Consider the following 19501-nt stretch of genomic DNA (forward strand, 5'->3'; position numbering starts at 1 on the left):
CTACTCTGAACACATATTTTGGAAACACATGGCCATGATATTAAACAGACTACTTTAAAAAACAAAGTGCCAAGCTGAATACGTTTCATTAAATTGAACAGATTGTTTAATTTATTATAACATTAAATTGTAAAGTTGATTACAAAATTAGACTTGTGTACAGAATGATTGATGAAAAAAGTGCTTTGTGTCATCTCTTTATTTTTAATTGTTGAACATTCTAAGTGCCACTGTACAGTATGTTTGAGAGGCCCTAACTTCAGACTGTTAAGTCATTTATGTTGTCCTACTGTGTCATACACATCGATTTCTTCCCTCTCAGCTTCTCCTCCAGAGGGTAAAATGGCTGCTCCAGGACGATCTGACTTTTCTCTAATGTTAATAGACCTCTACACAGCGTGTCATGGATCCTCTGCCAGGAGTCCATCTCTGTGCGCCACAATGCTGATCTGGCATGGATGAGCTGGGATCTCACTCTTGCTGCCTTTGGCCAGGCTGACGCTGTCTTTACAGATGAAGAAGTCATCCAAGCCAATGAAGAGGGCGTTGAGGGTGATGACACCAGCCCGCGCTGACTTGGAGAGGGCTAGTGGGGTGCCTTTGGCCACCTGTCCAATGTCCGGGATGTCCTCGGCTAGCTTGGGCAGGTTTTGTGCTACTTTGCCTTCCTGGAGCGCCAACTTACCAGCGCTTGTGATCAGTTCTTTGTTTCTAAGGACTTCTGCTGACTTAAAACCTGAGGAAAAGTCAACTAGGGAGTCAATGCGTTTTCCGATGGTCCAAGTGGTGGCAATCACCTTCCCTGCTCCAACCATGTCCACCCTGCTCTGCCCCAAGATGGGCTCTATATTCCTGGCCACATCCTCCAGACCCTCCTGGAGACTCTCCACATCCTCCATGAAACTCTGGAAGACTTCTCTGGCTTTCTTCTCATGGATGCTATTGACCTTCATCTCTGTGATACCAGTAGTTAAACTGTTGACCCCACTGGTGACCCCCAGGCTGACCCCTGCAATGGTGAGAGTCAGTGACACCCCAGCAGTGACAGGGGTCAGAGCTAAGCCCACGATGGATAGGATCCCTCCAGCCACCCCCACTGAGCTGCCTGCCACACTGGAGATCTTAGCCCCCAGCTTCATCCTGTCCAGCTGCACAGCATTTTCCTCCAGATCGGTCAGAAACTGCTCCATCCTGGGTCGGCGCTGGCTGAACAGCCCAATGAAGCGCTGAGCAGCCCCTTGGAACAGGAACGTTAGTCTGACGTGCTGGTCCATCCTGACGGAGGGGAAAGATATCTACTTACTGTTTTCCAATAGACTAGTTCTTGAATCTTGTTCAAAAATGTCAACATAAGTTTTAAGAGAAAAACCAAACCATGGCAGAATAACCTACCTGGTCTCACTCAGCTGATTCAAATGTTGGAGCATATTTTGTATGGACTCTTCACTCACATCACCAAGGTTGACCACAGGGATGTCATTCCTCTTTTTCCAAAACATCATTTGACTGATGGAGCTACTGTAGTAATGAATATTCATTTCAACATTAAATTATATTCATTACATTATTTTGTGGCATTTGAATTATATCACATAAGCCAAAGAACCTTGTCAAATGACATATCTGAGAAGGACAAAAATGAAAGGAAAATAATACAACTATGCTAATATAATATACATGCTGATATTAAAACTGTGTGAGGGATCTTACCCAAGTTTACTCTCAGGCTGTGGTCTGATTTGTAATCTAGAAGGAAAGAATGGACATCAAGTGTTTGTAAAATGGCAATAAAGAACATTACATAAGTTAATGTTGAAGAAATTGTGATAGGAGCTCCACTTACCCCTTCTCCATTCTTTTACAGACCTGCTGGCTGATTTGTATGTATCTGTCCAGCTGGAGGGCCAGCACCTCTACATTGAGGAGGCTGGGCATAAAGAAGGACTTAGCATCCCTCTTAAAGTGGATGAGGAGAGGGCAGGATATCCTGGCAGTAGTGATGACAGCCTGAACACTGGCAGGGCTCGTCCCCTGAGGCAGACAGAGGAACCTGTTCTCCTCAAACACCAACAGACAGGTGACCACCAGACACTCCACAGCATGCAGGAAGTAATCCAGCTTCTCCAGGCCTCCCAGAGTGTCCTTTAGTACAGCTCCCAGCTCCTTCTCCAGCTCCTCACGCCTACTGTCTGCAGCCCCCTGGGTCAGACCGCTCCATACGAACTCCCCAAACGCCTTGGCCTTGGTCTCTGAGTTACGGACATGGTCGAACTTAAGGTCAATTCTGTCTGCCCTCTGCTTGATGTCCCTCATCATTTCCAGTTCTGTCTCCCTCTGAAGGGCCCATTTGGAATGTCTGTCACAGAACTCCCTCACTGTGTGAATGTGGCTGAGGGTGTTTGAGATGTACTGGCCCAAGTGCTCCCTTGTTAACTCTGATCTGGAAGAAAAGTAGGCTTCAGTCAGGAGCTTTACTATTGAATTCAGGATAATCAGTATATAAAATTACAAAGTTGTAGATTTAGAGTGCCTATCCAACTTTACACTTTTATTGAATGGCCTTTATTGAAAACCTTTGATTCTTTGTCAACACTGCCCTCTGTTGTCTATGTAAAGTAATCCAACAACACTCTCCTTTTTTTGCCACAGTAATTTATTGCCCCCAGTTATTAATAGTCTCGCCGTGATATGGCGCTCTCCCTGCGTTTTCACATTTCCCAGTATGGTTGATATTGTTACTGAACTGAATTCTAGTTGCCTTGGTCATGTCCATTAACTGTGGATCAAATAGTCAACAATCATGAAAAATCGAAGTATACGTTTCTCTTCTGAAATAATTTAGAATCAGGATTCACATACATGGCATGGCTTACGTGGGCAAACATGTTTAGATACTTTTTGAAGTACAACATTTAATTTGTGTAAAAAAAATTGGATTTATTAAACCTCACTCACCTTGACAAAGACCCTACTGCACGCAGACAAAACTGAAATGTAGTCTCTTTAAATGGGTCAACATGTTTCGATTCGACTGGGGAATAGCCAAGTACCAAACGAGCAGGGTTGCCAGGTCCAGCTAAAATAACTGGATCAATGACCAGTCAAAACCTGCCAACAGGTCCTGAAAATTAACCCACATGTTGCAGCAAGAGAGGAGTTGTCACATTTATCCAATAAAGCTTTTTTTCATAACATTATCGAGCGAACTAAGAAGGAATATCGACGTAATTTGTAATGACCTAGGCTAAGAAGCAACATTCGGTTTTCCATCAAAATAATAATTCTTCCAAGTTTAAGAATATGTCTCCATATACCACAAACCTCTGTGGTGACTTATTGCTATTATAATCATGTTACCAACGTAATTAGAACAGTAAAAAGTAATTTATTGTCATACCCGTTGTACACGGTCTGATATACCACAGAGTTCAACCAATCAGCATTTAGGGCTCAAACCACCTAGTTTATAATTGTAAATAAATCCAGTTTGTGCATGTGCATAACTATAGATAAATCCGACAGGAGAGTTTGAGGAGAGTTTGAGTGATGTAAATTAGACAGAGGATCTCAAAATCTCTGTGCAAGAAACACTTGGACAAACTTCAAAAATATTATATTAGACTATTTTCTGGCAATTGTGCCATTATTATGTGCCAGATGTTAAGACTACAAAACAATCAGTGGTGATTTTAGCATGTAAATCTATTGGTGGGGCAACAACAACAAAAAGTGGGATGCATGCCAGCAAAGCCACTACACAACACAACACTAAACAATAGATTAATTGCACTATACCACTGCTACACCTGGCTGTCAGCGGAGCCTTGTCTGGCAGCGAAACAGTTCATTCAGCCTAATTTACTGTCTTTAAAAAATATATAGCTGATATGGCTGACTTGCTTAAACAAATGTGGTTTCTACTGACAATTAAGATGTACAAGCTATGGCATAAGGGGACGACAAGCGGATAAGAGGCAATCTATAAATTCGTTTAAGACATTAATGAGCGAGCTAGGAAGGACGTTCAGCACCTTTGAAATGTACTGTGAAAGAATTCATAACATGCACCGTTCTTACAGTGTTCTCCCTGTACACCAAGTCAGAACCGTAGGATAAATAAAGGGGGCATATAAGCAGACAATGAAAGCTCTTACAATATTCAATGATTACGTTTCTCAAAAACAGGTTATAGGCTACATGTGCACCACCAAGTCAGAACAGTAGGTGAAATTAAGAGGTGAAAATAGACAAAATGATTAGGGTGAGGCACATGGGCTACTAACAGCTCACTACACAACACACACTTATGTATACTGTAACTAAGAAAGTAATACTATCTCCCTGGCATATTACATCATTTATGCAGCAGCATAGTAAACATTTTTGGACTCACCTTGTTGTGCTGTGACAAACTGATTATGCGCGGCAGTCTTCGTGGCCAATGTTTTTTTAATCAAACTTTGCTATCAAAGTCTGGAATTCTCTGGATTCATGGTGCTTTCAAGGCAACTGGGAACTCTAAGAAGAAAAATAATTGTTAGTAATCTTCAGGTCGTAGCTCTAGAAAGATGCCCAAGTTCCCAATTTACAATTCCGAGTTGTATGAAAGTTCAAAACCTATTTTCCCAGCCGTAGCTCGTTTTTCCCGAGTTCCCAATTGTCTTGAACTCACTAAAGTCAGATTTTGCAGTTTCGAGTTAACAGTTGTTTTGAGCGCGGCACAAATTATGCATCATTGACATCATGTCCAATTTTTTTTTTAACTAGGCAAGTCAGTTAAGAACAAATTCTTATTTACAATGACGGCCTAGGAACAGTGGGTTAACTGCCTTGTTCATGGGCAGAACGACAGATTCTTATCTTGTCAGCTCAGGGATTCAATCTAGCAACATTTCAGTTACTGGCCCAACTCTCTAACCACTAGGCTACCTGCCGCACCAGATGACAAGGATTAAAAAGGATTTGCCAGTAGATTGTCGACTTGATTTATGATGATTACTGCTAGCTAAGATTTTGAAAGTCCAATCAAAGCTACTGTAGACAAAACATGATTTGATGTCATTTTATCTGTGGCCAATGACCTTGAGCCTTCTTGGATGGGCACTTCTAATGTAAATCTATGGCAGCACCCAAAGGGCTAGAATTTTCAAGATCTACCCTTAGACTTGGCAGTGACGTAGTGTCCCCATGAGTGACAGAACACTGAGCCAATCACGGTGCAACACTCTGTATTTCCTGCTGGCTTGCCCCACCACCACAGAAAGCACTGAGCTAGGCTGAAACACCTGCATTTTGGAGCTGCCTTACTCAAGAAAACAAAAAGAGACCATGTTTGTATGCAGCTCTATTAACGCAATGATACGTATATATTTTTTTACATTATTTTCAAACTGATATGTGACACATATTAATGCAAAAATAACATGCAAAACAGGCAAGCCCCCCCAAAACATATTTTTTGTATTATAATTTTTTTGCTAAAAATGTGAGGCTCAAAACAGGTGGGGCTCTGACCCCCCTGCTCTGAATGACGGGTCGCCACTGCAAACAATTATATATGGCCTATTTACGAGATTGACTTGTTATGTCAATAGGCATAGACTACTGACTAAAATCTGGGTTTATAATTGCAATTCAACTTTGCCATGGTTTGTTGAGCTAGATGCAGGTAGCCTAGCCACTGATAGGCCAACATCTAATTTCAGGGAAAGTCCACAATGAAACTGACATTAAATGTGGAGAATGATACATTTGCATAGAGCTGTGACCATGAACACAATTGATAACTTCCAATTTAATTAACTAAACATGGCTGAAGTAATAGGCTATTTATTAAATCTGTTTGCCAGCTCCAGGTAGGCAAGACAAGTTGCACAAATGTATTTACAATGACTCCAGTAATATCGTCATTTCAACACATGTATTGTATCAAATGGTAGGCTACAGTAGTCTGCAATGGCATATAAATTAATAGCCTACTTGATGGCCAACAGATGCAAATGTATCATTCTACACATTTAATGTCAGTAGCATGCGAGGGAGTTTCCACCTGAACAGCACTTGAGACCCAAGAACTGAGCATGAGTAAAACCCTTCCCATGATACTGTTTTCTATAAGAAAAGTCCACACTGATCAAATTTATCTAAAGTGCTCTAGCGCGACTAAAGTCGTTTTCCAGTGCTTTGCTGCCGTTATATCAGTTCTAGCAGGTTAATATGTCTTATGGAAAAGGGTTGGAAATAGGTATCTACATAATGACCAATCTAATTATCCTACCTACAATTATCCTACCTACAATTATCCTACCTACAAGTTGCAACGAGGTGCTCGTGCTGCAGCGCTCTCTCAGCCAGTGCTCTGAACACACACACACACCCCTCCGGCCCTCCCCTCCACACCACTGCCTCCGTCAGCAACAGCCTGCTTGCTTACTGCCTGATAGTCAGTAGCAGCAGGTCACAGTAAAATATACTGTATATATCGTTTTTTAAGAGAAATGCCATGGCGGCCGCGGTGCAATTTAGAAGCAGCCCAAAAACCCACATCCCGTGACCAATACATTTTCACCCGCGACATTGTTTTCATAGTAGCCCAATTGTCAGAAAACTATGGACATGGCAACCCTGCGAACGAGTGTGCTCGCAAATTTCCCTAGATGTACGCTTGAAAAATGAAAAAAGGGGAGAACCGGCAATATTACCCCGGGACAGTAGAGGGCGATGAGCTGGTAATAGTCATCTACGGCCAAACAAGGAAGTGACGACACACCCAAACAAGGAAGAGACGTGCAAGAGAATAAAATCAAAGATAGTACAGGCAGAAACTGCTTCTCCAATGGAAAACCCTGATCACACTTGTAGGTGATGTCAAGGTTACGTTGGCTAGCTAAGATCATGTGCAGAAACACATCATCGGGTCCAACTGTCGTCTCCTTCCGAACTGCGCATGTGCAGGCCGTCGAATCAAAGGCACTCATTCGATATGAAGTTGTTTTTGGCTAAAATTAAAACGTGTCAGTTTGTCACTTTCACAAGGTTGGAGTAATAACAAGTTGGCTCACATCTAGATTGTGCCTTTAGATTTAGAGAAAATGAACAACTAAGGAAGAATTTTTCACTTCTCTCGTTGACTTCTCAAACTCTAAACCCCGGCCTGGTCTGCTTGGCCTGTTTCGCAAGTGTTCCCAGAAATTTCTCAATGTTGCGCCTCTAGGTTTAGAAACTGTGATGAAATACTGTACACAGATCATTTTGGAGGAGATGGGAAACAAAGGTTACGTATGTAACCACGGTTATGTGTGCTATTGGATCACTTCAATATGGTATTCTTCCGCATACGTTCCGAGTAAGAATTTCAGATTAGTCCCGTGTACCGGGTAGTGCTGCGCCTGACCCCCTTAAATAGCTGCCTCCACCTTGTGTCCTTTTCGAGGCGCCGTTGATCACCGACAAAGAGGATATGGTATCACAATACCAAATTAATCGGTGAACTAGGTAAGGGCCAGACATAGAGCAAAGTGCTGTAGGACTGAGCTCAGGGCAGTCATAGTTGCTATGTCCCTCTTTCCCCACTCAGGGAAGCGGAGGCAACAGCCGTTCTGACCTCATTGGCGGGGGCAACAATAGTCGATAGTGCCTAGAAAAAGGTGCTAGACGATGTAGCTACTGCTCTCGTAGAATGCGCCACTACAGCAGACGGCAGAGGATGGCTGGCCAGCCGATATGCTGTAGTAATAGTGTCCACAATCCAATGTGAGAGTCTTTGTATCGATAGGCTCTGAACTCTCTCACCATAGCAAATGAATAGCCAATCAGACTGTCGTATTGCCTGTGTCTGTGTAAGTGTCCAAGGCCCTGACCCAGGCAGAGCACACTTGGGGAAAAACACACCCAGCTCACCCGCAGCCGCGGGAGGAGCATATGCGGCCAAATGTCAAATCAAATTTTATTGGTCACATACACATGGTTAGCAGATGTTAATGCGTGTGTAGCGAAATGCTTGTGCTTCTAGTTCCGACAGTGCAGTGATATCTAACAAGTAATCTAACAATTCCCCAACATCTCCCTAATACACACAAATCTAAAGGGATGGAATAAGAATATGTACATATAAATATATGGATGAGCGATGGCCGAGTTCAAACTTGATGATTGTAAGGGCCGGTTCACATGTCTGTCAAACAGGACCTTCAGCAAGAATGAGGGGTTAAGACGGAGGGTGACACTCCTCTTGTCTGGACCCATTCTGAAAAACATTCAGTGCTCACTGAAAAGGCATGAAGTTCACTCACCCTCTTAGTGGAGGTAATAGCCAACAGGAATGCCACCTTCACGAATAGATGCTTCAAAGTAATCGACTCTAGTGGTTCGAGAGTGGCTTAGCCAGCGCTGACAGCACGACGCCAACGTTCCAGTTTAGCACCGAGGGGGCCACTGCTGGACACAGACATCGAACTCCCTTCATAAATTTGGAGAGCAATGGGTAGCCAGCCATGGGTCCCTCTTGGCATCCGTCATGGCATGCCGAGACAGCGGCTAAATACACTCTCAATGTGGATGGCGCTCAGCCCGCATCGAGCAGTGACTGTGAAAACCGTAAAACCGTTTGCACATATGGCTTTCAAACCAGGTACAGAATATGCCCCACCACATTTGATATGATGCATTGGTGGAAGAAACCATGTGTTCACCACATTGTCCTGAAGGCCTAGACTGGTCCACTCTCAGAGGCCAAACCCAAAGCTGGAGGCAGTGTGAGTCCGGATGCCACAGTGTCCCCCCAGCCTGAAGAGAAGGTCAGGCCTCGGGGGTAGCTGCCATGTGGTCCCGAGAGGAGAGACAACAGAAGACTGAACCATGGTGGTCTCGGCCAGCATGGAGCTATCAAGAGCAGTTGGAGGCCAATCAAGATGACCCTGTCTAGTGTAGCTGTGATCAGGGGAAATGGTGGGAAAGTGTAAAGCTGCATTGCCGGCCAATCGTGAGCGAGGGCATCGAGAACTAGTTGGGGCAATAAGTGTTCTCCTGAAATGCAAACAGGTCCACCTGTGCTCTCCCGAACCTGTCCCAAAGCTGTAGCACATCCTGTTCCATGGATGGGGCAGACTATCCAATCGTTCAGGTAAGGCAGTTACTTCTCCAGTAGAATGTGCCACCACAGCAAAAGACAAAGGTTGGTGGACCAGCCGAAATGCTGCAGTAACAGTGTCCACCATGCAATGTGAGAGTTCGGTCGGATAGGCACTGGCCCAAAACTCTCTCACCATAATTAACAAAAACTGATAAAGCTTTCAAATTGCCTGCGTCTGTGAAAAGTTGCCTAGCCGGGCACAACACACTGGGGGAAGCCCCTAGTTCACCCGCAACAGCGAGAGGAGCGTGTGGACAACTGTAATGGCCGGTTAACGTGTCTGTCAAACAGAACCCTTGGCCAGAATGAGGGGTTTGGGTGTAGGTTGACTCCATCTGAACTCATTCGGAAACATTCAGTCAACCAGGCCTTCAACATTAGAAGACCCTGAGACATTAGAGGTGTCAGAATTATAGTGGTGGCCAGCATCAGAATTGGAGTTCGCAGCCTTACATCACTGTATTCAGTGCCCATGGGGATTCCATTTGCCTCTCTCACTTTGGCCTTTGGACCTGTGAGAAGCTGCCAATGCCAGCGGCAAGCACCTCAGGGTGACAGCAGAGTGCCAACCTTCTTAGATGCAGTCCGCTGCCTGTGGGCAGGGACACCCCGCATTTCTCATGGCGAAAAGCCATGCTGGACATGGTAGTTTCTCTCTGTGGGAAGAAGAGATGGATAGTGTATACCCTGCAGTACAACAAAATAATATGGCAACCCCATCTATACACTGTCACGAACCAGCTCAAAGCCCGTAACAAAAGGGAGACCACGTGGAGATAAGGAGTAACAAAATATATATTTATTAAATAAAGTAACTAAGTACAATATACAATGGTGTGTGTAATCAGTAATCAGTAGTGTAAGTGAGTGTTTAGCATGCATGAATGTGATAATGCAGGGTGTTGAAAGGTGCCAAAGCAAACAACCAAAAAGCACCACGAAACACAACAAAATCTATCAAGGTGTCTGCATGGAGAGAGTCTCTTCCATGAATGGGGAAGTGGTGCATTTATCCTATGACAGTGGGCCCAGGTGTTTCCCATGTAGCTGACGACCCTCCCAACTCCGCCCACCGGCATCCTAATAAGGAAACAAGAACAAAGAGAGAATACGGCAGACAGAGTGGGAGGGTCGTCACAACACTGTGTAAGACTAGCAGTGTATTCTAGCTGTTATGTGAGTTTCTAAGGGAAACTAGGATAGTTACTGTCTGTACTGTAAATTAATGTAACAAAAATATAGTAAACCCAGCTATATATTGAAACCCTCAGTGTAATAGATCTGAGATGTGAGTTTCCAGGGGAAACTAGGATAGTTACTGTCTTAACTGTGAGTACAACAGAAAACTAGTAACACCTGCAGTGTAATAGCTGAAAAGTGAGTTTCAGAGGAAAACTAGGAGACAAGAGTCTAAGCAAGATGGCTGCGCCCTGTGAGAAATGAATTGTGGTGCGTCTCGCGACAACTAGCTCGCTCTCAGGGGAGAACTGCAAGCCAGCTGGTGTGAAACATACAGTACCAGTCAAAAGTTTGGACACAGCTACTCATTCCAGTTTTTTTTTTACACTATTTTCTACATTGTAGAATAGTAGAGAAGACATCAAAACTATGAAATAACATATATGGAATCATGTAGCAACCAAAAAAGTGTTAAATAAATCAAAATATATTTTATATTTGAGATTCTTCAAAGTAGCCACCCTTTGCCTTGATGACAGCTTTGCACACTCTTGGTATTCTCTCAACCAGCTTCATGAGGTAGTCATCTGGAATGCCTAGTTAAAAGTTAATTTGTGAAATGCATTTCCTTCTAAATGCGTTTGAGCCAATCAGTTGTGTTGTGACAAGGTAGAGGTGGTATACAGAAGATAGCCCTATTTGGTAAAAGACCAAGTCCATATTATGGCAAGAACCGCTCAAATAAACAAAGAGAAAAAATAGTCCATCATTACTTTAACTTTTCTAGAGTAGGGGGCAGCATTCGGAATTTTGGATGAAATGCATGCCCAAATTAAACTGCCTGCATCTCGGGCCCAGAAGATATGATATGCATATAATGGTAGATTTGGATAGAAAACACTCTACAGTTTCCAAAACTGTTAAAATAGTGTCTGTGAGTATAACAGAACTGATTTGGCAGGCAAAACCTGAGAAAAATCCATTCAGGAAGTCGTTTTTTTTTGTTGTTGTAGTTTTCTATTCAATGCCATTACAGTATCCATTGACTTAGGACTCAAATTGCAGTTTCTATGCCTTCTACTAGATGTCAACAGTCTTTAGAAATTGTTTCAGGCTTGTATCCTGAAAAATGAGGAAGTAAGAGCAGTCTGAATGAGTGGCCCCTAAAGTGTCACAGTGGCCCCTAAAGAGCTTTTTCATGCGCTCGACCGAGAGAGTGCCTCTCTTGTTAACCTTTTAAATTGACAACGTTATTGTCCGGTTGAAATATTATCGATTATTTAGGCTAAAAACAACCTGAGGATTGAATATGAACATCGTTTGACATGTTTCTATGAACTTTAAGGATACAATTTGGATTTTTTTGTCTTCCTGTTTTGACTGCGTTTGAGCCTGTGGATTACTGAAGAAAACGCGCAAACAAAACGGAGGTTTTTGGATATAAAGAGACTTTATCGAACAAAAGGAACATTTATTGAGTAAATTAATGTCTGCTGAGTGCAACCATATGAAGATCATCAAAGGTAAGGGATTAATTTTATCTCTATTTCTGACTTGTGTAACTGTTCTACTTGGCTGGTTACTGTTTGTAATAATTTGTCTAGTGGGCTATGTTCTCAAATAATCGTAAGTGTCACGTTCTGACCATAGTTCCTTTTTTATGTCTTTATTTTGGTTTGGTCAGGGCGTGAGTTGGGGTGGGCACTCTATGTTGTTTTTCTATGTTTTCCATTTCTGTGTTTGGCCTGATATGGTTCTCAATCAGAGGCAGCTGTCGATTGTTGTCTCTGATTGAGAATCATACTTAGGTAGCCTGTTTTCCCCATTTTGGTTGTGGGTGATTCTTTTCTGTTTTGTGCGTATTCCTTACAGAACTGTTTCGTTTTTGTTCTCGCTCTTTATTGTTTTTGTCATTTCAGTGTTCAGTTTATTTTGTTTATTAAAATGAACACTTACCACGCTGCACCTTGGTCCTCTTCTCCTTCACCAGACGAAAGCCGTTACAGAATCACCCACCAAAAAAGGACCAAGCAGCGTGGTAACCAGGAGCAGAGGGTTCTGGACTCCTGGATTTGGGAGGAGATACTAGACGGTAAGGGACCCTGGGCACAGGCTGGGGAATATCGCCGCCCCAAGGAAGTACTTGGGGGCAGCGAAAGCTGAGCCGTGGCGGAGTTAGCACGGCAGCGCGATAGGCACGAGAGGCAGCACCCCCAAAAAATTTTGGGGGGCACACGGGGAGATTGGCGGAGTCAGGCGATAGACCTGAGCCAACTCTCCGTGCTTACCTGAAGAAGCGCAGTACTGGTCAGGCACCGTGTTATGCAGTCAGGCGCACGGTGTCGCCAGTACACGCTCATAGCCCAGTGCACTATAAGCCAGCCCCCCGCAAGTGCCATGCGAGTGTGGGCATCCAGCCAGGGCGTATTGTGCCGGCCCAGCGTGTTTGGTCTCCAGTACGTCGTTTCGGCCCAGGGTATCCTGCACCGGCTCTGCGTGCTGTGTCTCCGGGGCGCTGGGAGAGTGCAGTGCGTCCTATGCCTGCGCTCCGCCCGTACCGGGCGAATGTGGGCATTGAGCCTAAGGGAGCGGTGCGAGTGGTATGCACCAAATCTCCAGTGCTCCCCCACAGCTCGGTTCAACCTGTGCCTGCACGCTGGATGGTCCGGGCTAAAGTGGTCATCCAGCCTGGAGGAGTGGTGCCAAGGCTGCGCACCAGAGCTCCAGTGCTCCCCCACAGCCCGGTCCATCCGGTGCCTCCTCCACGCACCAGGCCTCCTGTAGGTCTCCCCAGCCTGGTGGGTCCTGTGGCAGCCCCACGCACCAGGCTGTCTCTCCGTCTCCTCCCTCCAGGTTCGCCCGTCTGTCCTGATCTGCCAGAGCCGTCCGTCTGTCCTGAGCTGCCGGAGCCGTCCGTCTGTCCTGAGCTGCCGGAGCCGCCCGTCTGTCCTGAGCTGCCGGAGCCGCCCGTCAGTCGGGAGCTGCCGGAGCCGCCCGTCAGTCAGGAGCTGCCGGAGCCGCCCGTCACTCCGGAGCTGCCGGAGCCGCCCGTCACTCCGGAGCTGCCGGAGTCGCCCTTCACTCCGGAGCTGCCGGAGCCTCCCGCTTGTCCGGCGCTGCCGGAGTCTCCCGTCTATTCGGGGCCCGCTGTAAGGGTCCCCAGTCCGAGGTCGGTGGCGAGGGTCACCATTCCAAAGGCGCCACCTAAGTGGGCCAAGACTATGGTGGAGTGGGCTCTACGTCCCGCACCAGAGCCGCCACCGCGGTGAAATGCCCACCCAGACCCTCCCCTATAGGTTCAGGTTTTGCGGCCGGAGTCCGCACCTTTGGGGGGGAGGGTACTGTCACGTTCTGACCATAGTTCCTTTTTTATGTCTTTATTTTGGTTTGGTCAGGACGTGAGTTGGGGTGGGCATTCTATGTTGTTTTTCTATGTTTTCCATTTCTGTGTTTGGCCTGGTATGGTTCTCAATCAGAGGCAGCTGTCGATCGTTGTCTCTAATTGAGAATCATACTTAGGTAGCCTGTTTTCCCCATTTTGGTTGTGGGTGATTGTTTTCTGTTTTGTGTGTATTCCTTACAGAACTGTTTCGTTTTCGTTCTCGCTCTTTATTGTTTTTGTCATTTCAGTGTTCAGTTTATTTTGTTTATTAAAATGAACACTTACTACGCTGCACCTTGGTCCTCTTCTCCTTCACCAGACGAAAGCCGTTACAGTAAGGTATGCTTTGTAAAATGTAAAATATGTTTTGTTTTCTGAATTTTTATAATGAGTATTTCTATATTTTAATTTGGCGCCCAGCAGTTTCACTGGCTGTTGAAGAGGTGGGACGCTAACGTCTCACGTACCCAAGAGAGGTTAAGACATGAAGGTCAGTCAATACGGAAAATATCAAGAACTTTGAACGTTTCTTCAAGTGCAGTCATAAAAACCATCAAGTGCTATGATGAAATTGGCTCTCATGAGGACCGCCACAGGAATGGAAGACCCAGAGTTAAGTAACAGACTCATTTCAACATCAACTGTTCAGAGGAGACTGTGTAAATCAGGCCTTCATGGTCAAATTGCTTCAAAGAAACCACTACTAAAGGACACCAATAAGAAGAAGAGACTTGCATGGGCCAAGAAACACGGGCAATTGACATTAGACCGGTGGAAATCTGTCCTTTGGTCTGATGAGTCTAAATATGAGATTTTTGGTTCCAACCACCGTGTCTTTGTGAGACGCAGAGTAGGTGAACGGATGATCTTTGCATGTGTGGTTGCCACCGTGAAGCATTGAGGAGGAGGTGTGATAGTGTGGGGGTGCTTTGCTGGTGACACTGTCAGTGATTTATTTAGAATTCAAGAAACACTTAACCAGCATGACTACCACAGCATTCTGAAGCGATACGTCATCCCATCTGGTTTGCACTTAGTGGGGCTATCATTTGTTTTTCAACAGGACAATGACCCAACACACCTCCAGGCTGCTCTGTGCTATTTGACCAAGAAGGAGAGTGATGGAGTGCTGCATCAGATGACCTGGCCTCCACAATCACCTGACCTCAACCAATTTGAGGTGGTTTGGGATGAGTTGGACCACAGAGTGAAGGAAAATCAGCCAACAAGTGCTCAGCATAGGTGGGAACTATTTCAAGATTGTTGGAAAAACATTCCAGGTAAAGCTGGTTGAGAGAATGCCAAGAGTGTGCAAAGCTGTCATCAAGGCAAAGGGTGGCTACTTTGAAGAATCTAAAATCTAAAATATATTTTGATTTGTTAAACATTTTTTTGGTTACTACATGATTCCATATGTGTTATGTCATAGTTTTGATGTCTTCACTGTTATTCTACAACGTAGAAAGTAGTAAAAATAAATAAAAACCCTTGAATGAGTAAGTGTGTCCAAACATTTGACTGGTACTGTATCTCTGTACATTTGACTGTGATGAACACATAACCTATCATTAATATGCATATAATTGTCAAGAGAGAATCAGATGAATCTGATGATGAGTGTCAAAGGATAGTTCCAATGTTTTTCTTGTTCCATGTGTTATGTGTTCCTCAAAGTGAAATTTGTTCACTGTTTTATCCATTCATCCATTAACTCACTGATGGATTCATTTTTATGCATGTTGGATGTTTTTATTATTATACCTGCAACCTGCAAATGTATTATTTTATTTTATTTGCATTTATCCCACCTCAATCATAATGGCACTGCCTCTGTCCCTCAGTCAAGGTTAGGGATGGTGCAGGTTTAAAATCAGTTCAATAAAGTGAGGAGGTAGACAGTGCACTTCTAGCATACAGAGTGAAGCAGAGAGAGATGAGGTGATTTGCCACCATGACTCACAAGCAGCTCAGGTGTGTGAGGGACAGAGTGACGAGGGAAGGAAGAGTATAAGATATCACCATAGCATCTTTCTATGAAATAAAGGACAGAATAAGAGTCTGTTGGGGAAAGGATTTGGTTGAGACAGAAGTGGAGGCATTGTACTAAAAGAAAAGCCTAGAGAGTGGTTCAATATTCCCCTGTAAATACTGCATATTTCCCTGTGTCTCTAAGTCACGTGTCTCTGTGCTTCATCTTTCCTCCACAAGGCACTGGGTTCAGGGAGATTAAATATGGGCCCTGCTTTCACATTGGGATTCCCCAGCATGTTCGCACCACACTACTTTGGTGGTGACACATTGCTAAACTAAATAGATTGGATTGAAAAAGGGCTGTGACTGGGAAGGTCAAGTCTTCCAATACCACTGAAGCAAGCACAATCTGATTCCCCTCCCCACCCTCCTACTCTCTTCCTACTAATACCATATAGTTAAAGCTGTGTACCAACCCGAACATATACTGTAGATATGGAATAAGAAGGTGAAAACTGGTGGATGAAATTAGAACAATACTATAATTGATTGGTTTCATAAACTGTGATCTGTTATAACAAGCGAATTAGGGTCATATATGACATACCCTTAGGAATAAAAAGGGGAAAAACAGAATGAAATCATTGAGCTGCGTTTAACTGTGTCTTAATCAAAATAAAGCTTTACCTCTTGTCTCAGACCATTCTTTGTGACGTAATGCCGAGACAGAGGTAGAGATGGTCCTGCATACAGAGCCACAGCATACTGCAGCTAGAGAGAGAGAGACAGAGAGAGAGAGAGAGAGAGACAGAGAGAGAGAGAGAGAGAGAGCGTGCCCATTCACATACATTCATATGCACAAATGTACACACGCCCTCACCAATGTGCACAAATCAACGTTCAGATGATCATGACGTATACAACATACACCCCCTGAACATATTGTGCATGCAGGCTCTTTAAAGCGCACACACAAATTCACACACAAAGTCTCTGCTCACAAGCGGCAGCAGTCGGGAAATGTCCAATGGGCCAGTGCTGAAACCGGGGAAACTATTTATAGCTATCGCCATTCATGGATTAAATAAGGTCAATATATGTATGTATTTTTTTATCTCTTCAGTGTGTCCCTGTTTTTCATTTCCTGCAGAGTCTCTCATCTGCTATGTTGCTATCTAAAGCAATCTCTCAATCTCCCAAGCACACTTACACAGTCGCACGCATAGACCAACTCAAAAATACATAAACACAATTAAAAGAGCATGGAATATACATGGACATTGACCCAGGAATTCACAGACATGTTTTATGACACATCTATAGGTAAGTGTGAACCAGGCTGTATGTAACCTAGCGTGTGCAAGCTGAAGATGCGGGTGGGGTGGAGGGCAGGCTTGGTGTTATTTCCATGGAAACAGAGCAGTCAGCACATCTGTATTTCTGCCGCTGTCACAGCTGGATCTGCCGGGTTCCCCCTGCTGCTTCTTTACGACTGCCCTCAGTACGATCTCGGCTCACACCACACCACAGCACGCACACCCAAGCCTGCTCTCCACCTCTAGTACAAACCGGTCTTAGATCAGATTGCAGTACTATCACAAGCAGCCATTGCAGAGCATCAATGATGTCATAAGCAGAGGCAGTTGGAAGGGGATGTTGGAATATGAGGACTGCAGAAACTACACTCTGATCCATCTCCCAAACACAGCATTTTGTACAAAAACCAAACTCTAAAATCCTCACTCTCACTCTCATCCATCTCTCTTTCTGTCCATCTCTGTGTCTGTGTGTCTGTCCCCGCCCTCTCTCTGTGTCTCTGTGGCTGGGAGTAAGGGAGGCCAGAAGCTCTAATTAGAATGCGAGGGAGCGAGTCACTGCTGTAAATTGAAAACATATTGATTCCCTGTGCTCTGCTCTCCAGAGTGTAGAACCAGCAAAGGGAGACAGAGAGAGAGAGAGATAGAGGGAGAGCGAGAGCAAGAGAGAATGGTGGACTACAGGGAAAAGGGGGGATGAGCCTCACAGATTAAGTATTTCCTTGAAATGAACATGGGAACATTAGCATATAGTGGTCTCATAAGTCTTCCAACTTATAGTGCATTCGGAAAGTATTCAGACCCCTTGACTTTTTCCACAAATTTTTTACGTTACAGCCTTATTCTAAAATTGATCAAATAAATTGTCTTCCTCATCAATCTACACACAATACCCCGTAATGGAAAAAGCGAAAACAGGTTTTTAGAAATTTTTGCAAATTTATAAAAAATAAAAAACAGATCCCTTATTTACATAAGTGTTCAGACCCTTTGCTATGAGACTCGAAATTGAGCTCAGGTGCATCCTGTTTCCATTGATCATCCTTGAGATGTGTTACGTCTGTTGTCGGAATGAGACCAAAGCGCAGCGTGGAAAGTGTTCATCGTACATTATTTGAATGAACACCAAAAACAACAAAGGAAAAAACGAACGTAAAGTGTGCAAACAGCTACTGTGCAAAAACAACATCCCACAAACTAGGGTGGAAAAACAGGCTGCCTAAGTATGATTCCCAATCAGAGATAACGACAGACAGCTAGCTGCCTCTGATTGGGAACCATACCCGGCCAACAAAGAAATAGAAATCTAGATTGCCCCCCCCAAATCACACCCTGACCTAACCAAATAGAGAAATAAAAAGGCTCTCTAAGTTCAGGGCGTGACAGTACCCCCCCCCCCTCCCCCCTCCCAAAGGTGCGGACTCTGGCCGCAAAACCTGACTCTATGAGGGAAGGTCCGGGTGGGCATCTAGCCTCGGTGAGTTTCATTTAAATTAAAAGATGTGGAACTCTACGCACGTTGCGCCTTGGTCCAATCATTATGACGAACGTGACAGAAGATCCCACCACCAAAGGACCAAGCAGCGTGGCCAGGAGGAGTGGACATGGGAAGAAATCATGGATGGAGAAGGACCCTGGACAAGGGCCGGAGAGTATCGCCGTCCAAGGGAGCAGATGGAGGCAGCGAGAGTGGAACGGTGACGATACGAGGAGTTATATCGCACACGGGGAGATTGGCTGAGTCAGGGTTTAGACCTGAGCCAACTCCCCGTGCTTACCGTGGGGAGCGTGTGACCGGTCAGACACCGGTGATACGCACTGTGGTGATGCGCACTGCAGTGATGCGCACTGTGTCTCCAGTGCGCATTCACAGCCCGGTGCGTTCTGTGCCAGCTCCTCGCACTTACCGTGCGAAAGGGAGCATCCAGCCAGGACGGGTTGTGCCGGCTCAGCGCTCCTGGTCTCCAGTACGTCTCCTCGGTCCAGGATATCCTGCGCCGGCTATACGCACGGCTCTGTGTCGCCAGTGCACCTCCACAGTCCAGTACGTCCTGTGCCTCTTCCCCGCACTCGCCCTGAGGTGCGTGTCATCGGCCCAGTGCCACCTGTACCGGTCCCATGCATCAGATCTCCAGTGCGCCTCCACAGTCCAGTATGTCCTGTGCCCCTTCTCCGCACTCGCCCTGAGGTGCTTGTCATCAGCCCGGTGCCACCTGTACCGGTCCCACGCATCAGGTCTCCAGTGCGCATCCAAAGTCCAGTACATCCTGTGCCTCTCCTCCACACTCGCCCTGAGGTGCGTGTCATCAGCCCGGTGCCACCTGTACCGGTCCCACGCATCAGGCCTCCGACGATCCACGGTCCGGTGCCTCCAGCGACGACCCACGGTCCGGAGCTTCCGGCGACAATCCCCGCACCAGAGCTTGGTTGATGACGTATCTGCGAGCGGAGTGGGTACTTCGCCCCGCACCGGAGCCGCCCCCGACGCCCTGTGTCATCCATCGTAGATGCCCACCCGGACCC

At 45.3% G+C, this 19501-nt stretch overlaps 1 pseudogene; it reads right to left on the reverse strand.

Annotated features, from left to right (window-relative positions):
* Positions 1-286: 286 nt before the first annotated feature.
* On the reverse strand, positions 287-19476 carry LOC120034020 (annotated as a pseudogene).
* Positions 19477-19501: the final 25 nt, after the last annotated feature.

Source organism: Salvelinus namaycush, chromosome 41 (genome assembly GCF_016432855.1).
Source record: "Salvelinus namaycush isolate Seneca chromosome 41, SaNama_1.0, whole genome shotgun sequence".
NCBI classification, from domain to species: domain Eukaryota; kingdom Metazoa; phylum Chordata; class Actinopteri; order Salmoniformes; family Salmonidae; genus Salvelinus; species Salvelinus namaycush.